We start from the raw sequence: 13,063 nt of genomic DNA, 5'->3' as shown, positions 1-13,063 counted from the left end.
TCCACTTGTTGACCCGATAACAACTCCCCCGTGTTATGTTCATTAAGGTTAAAAAATATAAGAAGCACAAGATGAACGTGTATAAGCAGCCGCCGCGGGGAACAAGAGCGAGTAACAGCTTTTAAAAATAGTTGTGTTATCAAACTAAGCAAGTCTGTTGAATAATAATTTACTGTGTGTGTGTGTGTGTGTGTGTGTGCGTGTGTGTGCGTGTGTACGAAATAGCCACCAGAGATGAAAGTTACCAAAGCACAACTCAGTACAGTACATGAGACGCCTGGCTTTATTAGCTGGGATGCACGAGGGGGCTTTCTTATCATGTGAACGTGGCTTGTATATAAGTGGCTTTATTTACTAGTACTATATTATATACAGTACAGCATATCCTATATTCTTAAAGTACACCACTCAACAGAATGTCAGTACCAGCTGCGTTTTAATAACCTCCACTGGGGTCTTTTAAACGCATATACAGTACAGTAGTGTTCAGTATATCATCAGCTGACTACAAATTTGTAAATAAAAACTTGAGAAACATCTTCCCTTTCCTCAAGATACATACACATAAACAGTCAGAGATACCCCCGTCTTTTCCCCTGTAAATTGTCTCTTTGTGTTGTGAAATGCGATTGCGAATGTTTATTTTATCGCGAGGGATTTTTCCAGTGTAATTTAAACGTAGTAGGTTAAATGCTTATTAATCCTTATGTTAAAACGTAACAAATAAGTACAGTAATATATGTCGTCAATTTTCCCACTAATTTAGAAAATAAATATCCATTATTTCGACTAAAAGTTATTTGGGTGGGACATTGGCACACTTCATCCACCCACGCATTTCACCTTATCAAGTGACGTGAAATTCCACTGAATATTCTTGGACGAGTTAATGTAACACTCATGATTTGATTATGTTCAGGCACACCCATTACAATACTCTCCCGCCCGTGAAGGTGGGAATAAGAACAATGTAAGCCGAAAAACTCTTACGTGAATACAGAAAAATAATTCGTGCCAAAACAGTAAAAGATCTTCCCACACACGTAAATCAGCCAATTTAAACAGTGAATATTTATAAATCAACAAAACTTTTTGGTCAGTATATTTCTGTCCACAGTGTAGCTTCATAGTATAAGAATTATTATACATGTGAGTTAAAAAGTCTTCATATAATTCAGTGGGGACAGGCTGTGTTGTGACTTGTGAGAGCATTAAGGTCATGGCCACGAATGATTCTTACTCGACTACTCAGATGCTGGCAGAAGGCGCGGGGAAGAGACAATGTGGATAAAATTAGTCATATGAAGATATAATAACATTAATGTATATTTTAAGGTTTGTATAACGTACATTAATATTATAAGTTGCAATTACAAGTTAAATATATATTACCGTTAGACGACATACTAAGGTTCCAGCACTAGGCTATCAAATCCAGTACACCCATCAACATTTGACTTTTCTGTAATGTAAAATTCATGCAATAATCTGTTTAATCTAATACACGTTTATAACAACTTCTGTCAATAAAATAAACTTGTGTAACCCTGAAAAAGTGAACCAGTTGTAATAGACAGTGACTAATATCCTGTAAACCTTGACTTATATAAACCTTTTAGGGGAAGGAGTCACTGGCGCACCAACCATGTACTGTATGTATGTATGTATGTATGTATGTATTTATGTATGTATGTATGTTAAGAATTTACAGACCGATAACACTTATGTTTTTGGGTTTTTTATTAATAAGACACCTAATTTCAGTGTTCCCGGAGCTTTTTTTATTTAAGCGGGGTGCGATTACCTGAAAATTAATCCTCTTGGTTAGGTTAGGTTAGCGTTAGGGTGGTTAATCTTTAGGTGAAATAATCTGGGGCTAAACTTCAGGTGATCCAAAGAATCTTATCAAAAGCTCAAAGCTGACACGATACTGTCTACTGATACCTATGTGTGAGTAACCTGTGTGTGTGTGTTTACAAGCCAGCCTGAAAGTCAGTGTCATATCCGCTTTCAACCACTGAACCTACTGTACAAAAAATAAGGTGTTGAAGAGATAATAATAAATAATAATAATAATAATAATAATAATAATAATAATAGTTGTCCCTCGTGTAAAGAGGATGGCCGGACCAAGGGCCACCTAAGAGTGAATTTGTTTAGAGTGTAGAAGCTGTGGCCAACACAACAACCAGTGTCAAGGAATAGTCCGAGAAGACCAGACATCTCGCCAACTGCACTTGCTAACCATTACCCCGGAACACGATCCACAAATCGATTAACATCCAGGTTCCCAATTACTGCTGGGTAGACAGAGGCAAATGGCGTAAAGAAACTTGCCCATAGTTTCACCCTGCCCGGGGAGAAGGACTGGACAACCAACAGTAGGTACCCCAAACTCCCCTTGGCAGCCACAACTCAGCACTCACCACTTCTCATCACAAGAATCATCAGAGTCCTGGTGTAGCTCTTCGTTACCATCAGCCGTGTTACAGCAGGGTGTCAGCTAGCGGGCAGGTGTACACAACGAAAGACAAAAGTCATTGATTGTACATTTCAAACCACTATGAATGCAGGTACTGTCAGAGGATTTGCCTGATAGTACAGTAGCTCAAGGACGACTCCAGGGGCTGGTGAACCTGCCATCCACTGAATAACAAGACCCCCTTCATTTGTTGTCCATTCACGTCCTGTAGTTGGATCAGGAATACTGGGCGACGACTCAAGGCGGTCACTAAGTTTGCTCGAAGTGTATGTGCTGCAGTGGAGTATCTGATTCAATATCCCTTCCTCTGGCACGAAGCATCTGGTACCACAGCTCATTAACAGACTACTTTTGTGTTGGTGCAGAATGTTGAACACTACTGTGGGGAGTGTCCAGGTAGTACCAAGAGATGAAAATCTAACTCCTACACATTCTTACCAATTTGAATAATACATCAACAGGCCAAAAGTATATAATCCTAAATTTACTCTAAAAAATACAAAATTATAATTAAAACAGCATAACCATTGTGAATATTAAAGATAAATTTTCTAGTGTGTAAGAATCTCTATGTTGGACTCGTTACACATTTTAGTGATATTCTGTAACTGTATACCATGTTCCACTAAAACCCTCTTCGACCTGTTCAAGTTCTTACGATGTCGGACACGCACACGCACGCACACACACGCACGCACACATACGCACACACACACACACACACACACACACACACACACACGGACTCTCCTCTATTTACGTCTCCATCTGGCAGGGTAAGACTATTTTCTGATGAGGATACATTTATTTTCATAATTAACTCAGTGAAGAAGTTAAGTGGCCGGATATGGGGGCCGGAGAGGTAAAGTTAACCGCTTCTCCTCACGTTAACTGGTCCCCTGTTGTCATGCACAGAGACAACAGGTATTGTTTCTAATAATATTTACCTCTCGTTGGCCATGTTTGTTTCGACATACTCTCAACACTCACTGGCTTATGAATTAACCAATCAGATGCAATCGTTCAGCCAATGGATACCTGTTGCCTAAATATATACAGTACTATATAGATGAAACAACAGGGGCCCAGTTCCCCCCCCCCCACACACACCCTCAGGCCAGCAATGACACACACACTCTGAGGCGTGAGCCGTGATACCCTCAAGGACTGATATAATAGATAAGTCCTCAAGGTTAAACCAAATTATCAACGTCCTGTTACGAAAAAAATAAGGGAAAATCGGAGTAAATGCAATTGCAGGGTTATGTCAAGGCATCAGATGGTGCACCAGCGTCAAGACCTTGCGTGTCAGTTGAACGTGTGAGATTGAGGCGACAGTGAAAAAAGTAATACTATCGTTGGTCCGCGTCACACACACACACGAGTACCAATGAGATGTGGCACTATCAGGCGTTTTACATCAATAATTCCCTAATGATAAATAAAAACTAATTAGACCTGTAATCATTCACTACACGACAGCAGTTACCAGAAAGATGTAACAAGATGCACACCTCAGTCTCGGATTCTCAAGAGGTTGGTAACTATGAATATGTTTAAAACCCTATATTAGTGTCACCATCAGGTAAAGATAAGAAAGATACTCTACCTATTCAGTGAACAAACTGTTAAAGTAAACCTTATGTGTAATATCAGGTTTATTCCTTTGATTTAGCTTCACCCAATCGGCTAGGTACTCACTTTCAGCTTTACTTGTGAGGAATATTCATCACACGATACTTGATGGACACAGAATCATTATAGTCGCACCAGCATCCATATCTAGGCTATCTTACTACACTTGGAGCATTTCCTTCGTGTCATTGCTCACAGAGACTACCCTCCCCTCCTCCTTACCGTGGCTCCACACCCCCGTGGAGAATTGCAAGATGAACCATTATGCCAACAAAAAACAGTTTCTGCGTGATAGATAGATATTCAGTAAAATCATCATACAAGTTTACATTGATTCAGCATGTTCTTACACAATGCAGGTAGAGCATACTGTAGGGTTGAAAGATAAACGGTAACCAGCCTAGTCTAATCTATTGATGTTACAGTGGGTTTTTTTAATTGTTAAATAAAGTTCGGTTGATTTCGTTGTCTGTCACCATTCATTATTCAGTCAATGGTGTGTCTACTGCCCAGAATATATAACTTTCTCCAATGCTCTGTCTTGTACACACACACACACACACACACACACACACACACAAAAGCGGAAATTTGAGAACAAACCCAAGACACTTTTAATAGTCAGTGGTGTGCTCAGACACTACAAGTTCCCGTAATATTCAGTCGTGTATTTAAAAAGAAAATTCACCAAGCGTCCATTTGAAAACAGAACGGAACACATTTAGTTCAAGCCAAATCGTCTTCCCTACAGTGCGTCTCTTGGCTATTGTAAGAACACATTACTCCACAGTCTGTTAGTAGAGGTAACTGCCCGGAAGGTTTTACCTCTATTATTTTTTCATCTTTTCTTGTCATGTTTTTTGTCGAGGAGTAACAATTATGCGGGCGGTTTAATGACTCGTTCGCGATTTTTATTTTTTTTTTACAACCTTTTTATCAGGAATTCAAAATTATCGGCGATATTTCAAGGAATCACGATAATTAAAACCTTTTATTCTTTAAAGGTTTGATTAAAAGGTAATAAATCAATCCAGGCAGGGAAAGCTTCACGGTAAACAGACACACAGGTTCCCCGGTCAGTGCCGTCGATGGTGCGGTCACTGGCAGACATAGACAAACCCACCCATGTTTATCTTACACCTTCAAGTTATTTTTATTCGCTTTACAATCACCAAAGCACGTCAGAGAGAGGTGCTCGAGCCAATTCCTTCGAAAAAAGAATTATGTTGATTTTAAGAGATGCAACTGTGAGGTATTTTAAACAACGTTCACTTACGGTTTTTTTTTTCTAGAACAGATGCAACTTTTAAAAACCAGGAAGCAGTCAATGGCTACAGACTTAAGGCCGCGTTTGTATGTTCAATACAAGGCTTTCACGACACATCAATGATATATTTTTATTAACCTCCCTTGTGATAACCCATCAACTGAAAACTTTGATGATCTTTAAACAAAGTTAACCTATCTATCTTCTGGAGCGAATCATCAACTTTGGAAAATAGGCACGTCTGAGACTTAACTGTATTGACGCACGAGTGAACTACCAGGCTATACACACACACACACACAACCTACCTACCCTGCTGTCACTCGGAATCGAATATGACGATCATCCAGCTATGATACAATGATACGAGTTATTAAGGATGTCACCTTCGTTGGTGAGCTCTGAGGTGACTCGAGAGACCAATACGGGACCGGCAGAGCTGTCCATAGATGTTGCACGTGTGGAGGGCTACATCAAGTACACACACACACACACACCAGCAACAAAATCTCAATATTGACGTCTGTGGGTAATAAAGCTAACGGGAAAATAGCCAACTACATAAAATACTCCGGTTAAGAGCCAATGAGAGTGACATGCAGATAAAGAAAAAGGTGTGTGTGCTCCCAGTACAAAAAAAAAACACCCTGAGATGTGTGCCCTAAATGAAAAAGCAACACCCACCCTATATAATATGTACCCTAAAATAAAATATAAAATAAATATAAAAAAAACAAAGGCCAACGGAAATTAGCAAGAAAAAAATTAAAAAAATATATATATAAATTGTTTAGTACAGAATTATGTATAGCCCAAGATTATTAACATATAGGCTTTCAACTGACTATTTATAGGCTCCCACTCGGTCGGCCATGTGCTGTGCCTCCTCTACTTTTACGTGTTGAGAAATTAATTACAGTATTTATATTTTGATGTATGATTTATTTATTTTCATCTACAGTATAGAGATCAGTGGTTGAGATGAATGGTGATCATTTTTATATCAGATAACGAATCTTGAAGTTAAATATTTGGACATAAAAAGGCAAATATTATACAATTAACAAGAAAAATAATGTGTATAAACTTGTGAATCAGATTATACACACACACACACACACACACACACACACACACACACACACACGAAATTAGGAATATTCAGACAACAGCAAAAAAAAAAACTGTATACAGACTAACAGGCATACACCAATACGAACAGACGGACGAATACACCAATACACAACAGGTGGAGGAAATCTGTGAGTTTTAACACTGGTGGTGAGTGACGGTTTGGCGCCAGGCCCGTGGGAACACCAATTGGGAGGTTTGGAGGCGGTAGTGGTGAGGGAGGAGGCGGTAGAGGAAGACTTTGGGAAGGCGGAAGAGGAGGAGGGGTAACATGACTAGGCTTGCGCAAGAGATTGAAATACTCATAATTTATTTAATGCTCAATATTTGTGAGTTATTATTATTATTATTATTATTATTATTATTATTATCTTGCATATAAATGAACGATCTACAGACACCTAAAAGTCCACTGATATGCTCAAAATATAAACAAAATTACTAAGAAAGATGACAACAGCAGACACGAGACAGGTGTATTTTGCCAGCTTCTTTAGGTATGTGTTAACAATGAACTACCGTAAGTCATAATTGGGAGGGAATATAACTCAGGAAGTGTAAGCCATTCAAAGCTAAGTAAAGAAAATGTGATAAATATTGGTTAGGCCGACATACTTGACGATGGGGTGTACCGACATTACAAAAACATCCAGGATTCTAAGACAAAACCCTGATTTAACACTCAAATACATCAAACAATACCCAGTACCACAACCTATACACAAAATAATATAAATCTATACTATTAAATCTTCTACCATCATACATCACAATACACCCCGACACTATAACTATCATTCTCAGCCACCATAACTTCCCATCACTACACAATAATTTACACTCATCACAATAAAAAAATTAGGGTAAGATAATCTGAATCACCATAATAAAAGTTACACCACAACACCTCACTGTATACAACACAGCATCATAAATTACACCAAAATATCACCTTATTTAACACTATAATCTATGCCGTAATACTCACCATAACACAGCACCATAACCAACACACCTTAGATCACAACACCATTACTACAACACCATAACTAACAAAAGTGGAATTAATATCACAACACTAACACTTTTCTTACATTATAAACACTTCAGCATCACACATTACACAACACCACACTATACTTAACAACTCTACGATCCGTTGCACAATACCACAAGTTCCACCACAACATAAACAACAATACAACTTGCACTACACCACCACCACCACATTCACCTAGCAGTACCACAACACCAGAACGTCAACTACACTACAACTTGCAATAAAACACCGTAAGTTACACCACAACACCACAGTCTAACACTATATAATAACAAAAGACGTGTGGGTAGTGTATGTGCGAGGAAGAATATAGTGGGGGGAAGCGTGGGAAAATATTCTCGACCGTGGGAAAATCGGTAGACATGTCCAGCCGGAGTGAGGACGTTGACTTGGCAGGTAGCGAGAGGGAAGTGTGGAGGTGGTGGAGTGGAGTAAGTGGTATGGTGGAGGAGAGATAGAACGTGGATATAGCAAAAAGAAAGGCTACAAACATCCAAAACAAACGTCATATTCCTGATACCTAGAGCCTACAGTACGTGCATTTAAAGGTTCCAAATTTGACCACTGGCTTAAGATAAATTTCATCGACGAGAAGATTTACCGTAAGACTTTTATTCGACTCGACAGGTGCCGTCCGAGATGGTGTTCAACAAGTGGCTAGGCGGATATCCTCTACACCGGTGAAAGCTGGAGACAAAGTAACGGAAATCATCGCTGCGGCTAGATTTATGGCCCCTTCATCAGTATATTAACCATGGTACAAGAACGTGTTGTATATGGCGTCAGCTTAGTGTGACGGATACGCGCGTCACGTACTGAAACGCTGCGAGCTACGACACACGTCACCATGACCGTGCATGCGTCAACGGTCGCTGGCAGTGACCATGTGCGAGCTGCGATTGCTTAAGAATCTTGCTACTCCTGGTGTTAGTTAAAGTTTGGTAATATTCATACATACGCTATACGGCAGCTGCGGCCAGACTTCCCTTGACACTTGCCTGGTATCTAAATATGGATTATAGATGTAGGTACTAAATACTGTTAAATATATCAAGGGAATTTCGTACTCAACTGTGCAGTATGTACATTACCCAGTCTTGCGGACAAGGATGAAACAATTTGATGTAAACGGTGAGGACAAAGAAACTAATTTCGTTTCCTGTACTTTTGTCGACGGCTTGTGTTGAGGAAAACTGAAATGTTTTCTACGTATTGTACTTTCTTATACAAACAATAGCTATGTAGAAATATTTTCGTGATAAGTGTTGCTAAATGACAAATTGTTTTCATAAGTGTAATAGTAAATAAACTTATTATTTAAAATTATCATTACTATTAATACTACCGTTGTTAGTATTTATATTATCATAGTTATTATTAATACCAATATAATTACCGACATTTCTATTACCGGTATTATAATTATTATCACCATCCTGAGAACACCATGTAGAAAGAGGTGTAAATGATGATTCAATCTTTCATTTAACTTCAATATTTTTTTTCTCGACCCGTGTACCTCCAGAAGATCAGTGATTCCGGCATGAAAGATTCAATTTACAACTTTACAAAATGTATTTACTAAATTTGTTACTTTAAAATAGTTTAATAACTTTGGAGGAACGTAGATTGAAAGTAAAAAAGAAATGTACTGTATATTAGTCAGAGACATTAACTATTTTCTACAAATCAATCTACCGTGTACAATACCATACCCTGGAGACACGATTCGACATCAGTTTTTCATTACTTTTGGTCATCACGGCCAGATTAGACCCTGAATCTCTAAAGATCGTATGATGAATATTCTGGGTAAGTGAAGACAAATATCTATCTACTTGGTTGAGAACACAAATAACGTGAAAATTATACTCAGAAGCAACCTAACTATAAAAAAAACCCGATATATACTGTACCGCACTTTCACTTGAGATCAGTGCGGGGCAAAGATTTTATACCTACCTGGAATTAAGTAAACGTATCTGCTCAATGCAATCTGTGTATAATTCGATGTTTTTTTATAATTTTATGTTTATCTTACGTCAATTGGTTAGGTTCATGCTTATACCTTCAATTACCACGAAAATTCATAGCATCAAACTTCCTGGATACGGGAGTCAGTCGGGCTAACAGAGCGTGTGGGCGAGGCTGCACCCTCACTCAAATTTCCCTCATTACCGATTTCAAAACCATTATAAAAAGCTGGTAATTTGTGTGTCATTTGAAGAGGGAACTATTCCTCTCTACAATTTGTCATAGAACTTTTATTTCGAGATGATTACATAAGTATTAAAGAGGATTACAAGACATACTGAGCGCCAAGTTTAGTTTCATGTCACGTTACTGGCAAGTATGGATAGTGACAATGTAAAAATACACCTAACAACGTATTTAATCAAGGCAAAAGTCTTGGCACGCTTTACTCACCATGTATTTTTTTAGTGTAAGTCAAACAAATAAGTATATTCGTAGATCTTCAGCTACGAGGAATATTTATCGCACGAAATCCTGACATGTACAATGTTGGGTCTGGGACTACAGTTTTCCCTATGGTTATACAACGCACACAAACTCACCCGTACCTTTAGAAACCTTCCATCTGCCCCTGGGTGACTTGGCATTTCCTTTGCTAACCTTCGGGCACATGTGTCATTCTAAACACGTCTTGTATATTCACGAAATAAATGTAGTATAATTAAACTGCTTTTTCGTGTACTTATTTTCAACCGCTTCGTTAAGTTTTTTTTTTTTCCATATTAACGCAAATATGATTCACTGTACACTTGGACTTTGTATTAGGCTGAAATAATTATACAGACATTTTATATATTATTACCTAAATTGGTGGTAGTCATAGCAATCTCTAACTAAACACCAAAAGTCCGTAGGTTTGCTAGTGTGCTGAAGCCGGTCTAAAATCCTATCAGTCAAATTAGTGGATATAGTTTATCAAACCTGTTATGAGTGATCTCCTAGCAACGCCTTACTGACCTTCTGGTGTGACCTTAGCCAGACTGCCTGTGTTGGAATAGTATCTCAAACACGACCGCTAAACCCACATATCAGTTTTCCTTCTTTATACTTATTTATCTATTTGGAACCACAATTCAATCAATTTGTTCTACGCGGTTCCTTTTCCAGTGTGTTATCAACTTGTATTGGTAATGTGCACTAAGTGAACAGTTTGGATTAAAATAACTAAATAAATTCGCTTTCTATTTGAAGAAGAATAAACTTACATACCTCGGAATAGATAACTTAAAGGTGCTTCCGTTAAAAAAAATGTGAATTGACTAACTTGCTGGTTAAATATCTCGACGTTTCTATGAATTTTAAAACACAGTATAAAACATTTTTATCTAACTTAAATGCTGTAAAATAATCATATGGTGGTAGATACTTTACACTGAGATAACTTAATTCATATAATTTACACGAAAGTAACACGAGTAGGGAAACCCGACCACGTAATCCGGATACCGAAACGACATGCTGATTAAGATAATAAAAAATACGAACGTAAATCATTTCGTTCAATATTTTAACCGATCTATATGTCTAATTTTACAAAACGTTTATACCTTCAATGAATAATTTAGTCTTACATACTGTATATATTATATCTATATCATTCATCTTTAAAAGTAAATACAAAGAATATAATCAGACAATTAAAAATTCATTTCTTTATTTCTAACCAAAGAGAAGCCAGCATTTATAATAATTATTTTGTTGTGTACAGAATGAGCAGCTGAGAGATGAGCAGGTGTGTGGTCACGGGGGCTCAGTGAAGCAACAACTTGACGTGTGTGTGTGTGTGTGTGTGTGTGTGTGTGTGTGTTCTGATTTAATTTATAGGTCAGCTAGCATCAAGAAAATACTTTATTCATTTGCAAACATTACCATACATATTTACATACATAAACACACAGTGCACGTACATTAAGTCAACACACACACACGCTGTACACATACGCACCAGGAAGAACGTGTGCGAGCTGTGGGCGTCGCGTGGGCCGCCCATGATCCTCACCGTGGGCGTAGGCGAGGTCACTCACTGCCTGGTATCCCCTCCCTGTACATGGCCGCCCATTATATCCTCACCTGCTCGACCACCCACGCACGCCCACACCCACTCACCCAGTCCCACACACACTCCCAAGCCCACAACCACCCATTACGCCTACACCAGCCCACCCTAGTCACCCATCATAACCACCCACTCTTACCCATTACACCGATATCCACCCACCATATCCACCCACTCTTACCCATTACACCCATATCCACCCACCATAACCACCCACTCTTACCCATTACACCCATATCCACCCACCATAACCACACCCATTACGTTCATGCCTTCAGCTTGAACCATTAAACCTCCCTCCATATTTTCACTATCACCCTCACTATATTCCACCATTTATGGAGTCACTATCACGCGTCAACACCAGTGAGTCACCATCATATGTCACTATCATCACGTGTGTGTGTGTCATTGCTGTTTTCACTGTCATTACCACGGTCGAGGAAATGCCATCATTATTCACCACCCAATTCATCACTATCATCGTCAAAATATAATATAAGCATCACCACCAACATGGCTGCAATATCACCAAGACATCATAACCTCCTCACCGCCGCACTATCACCAGGAGCGTCACTATCAGCGATGGTGAGGGATGGAAGCGTCACCAGCACAAGTGTATGAAGAAAGTTAAGTTGGTGTGTGTGGGGGGGAAGACGAGGAGGTGGTGGCCCCCTCCTCACACACCCCGTCACTCCTCATCACCACTCACACTTACCTGGTAAACCACTCTCCACCACTTCACTCCTCTTGATGACGGTGAAAATAGCGCAGATTATAACAGGTGGTAGGTAACGGGACACAAGTAGAACTGTCGCTCCTCTCTCTAGCACACTCAACACCAGACTGACTGGTTCAACACTAAACAACCCCTCCTCCTCCTCCTGCCTTGCCCACCTCTCTATGACGTCACAAATACGTCATCATGTACCTCCCTGTAGCTCCTCCTTCTTCGTGCACCTGACAGACAGACACACACACATATACACATACGTCACGTATTTCTCATCAACTACCGTTATGTCATGATAATTAGACTTCTCCGTAAACAACTCTGGATGCTAGAAAACTACAGTGATCGTCGAATTGCTGTTGAGGGTTCCTGGAACAGTTAGCCGGAATGTTCGTGAACTCTGGGTAGCGTTTCCACTTTCACTCACTCTCTCGGTCTAAAATATTTTTGCCAAATATGTTAGCCTTTTGTTAATCCTTGACATTGAGCTTTTTAATTCACAAAATAAACGACGGGAGGATAACAGATTTATTAAAGGGCTAAAAATGATGATATCTGATAACGGTTATTGTTTAGAGAGGATCACTACTTGCTGTTCAAGTCTCCGCCAAGGTGAGTCGGTCTATCTGGGAGGCGGAGGTGTGGTACAAGGTTGTGGGCAC

The 13,063-nt window shown here is 39.2% G+C and overlaps 1 protein-coding gene across 1 annotated transcript in view; it reads right to left on the bottom strand.

The window, feature by feature from the left end:
* The window catches only part of LOC121869097 (CD109 antigen-like), a 61,035-nt gene extending 48,513 nt beyond the window's left edge, over positions 1–12,522 (bottom strand). Inside the window, 1 exon segment of the mRNA XM_042370256.1 lies at positions 12,387–12,522. The gene's annotated coding sequence lies outside the window, so the exon portion shown is untranslated.
* Positions 12,523–13,063: the final 541 nt, after the last annotated feature.

This window comes from Homarus americanus, unplaced genomic scaffold (assembly GCF_018991925.1).
Source record: "Homarus americanus isolate GMGI-L3 unplaced genomic scaffold, GMGI_Hamer_2.0 scaffold24694, whole genome shotgun sequence".
In the NCBI taxonomy this organism is placed as follows: domain Eukaryota; kingdom Metazoa; phylum Arthropoda; class Malacostraca; order Decapoda; family Nephropidae; genus Homarus; species Homarus americanus.
Note: the sequence above shows the minus strand (reverse complement) of the source record. Positions and strands in the feature narration are given on the sequence as shown.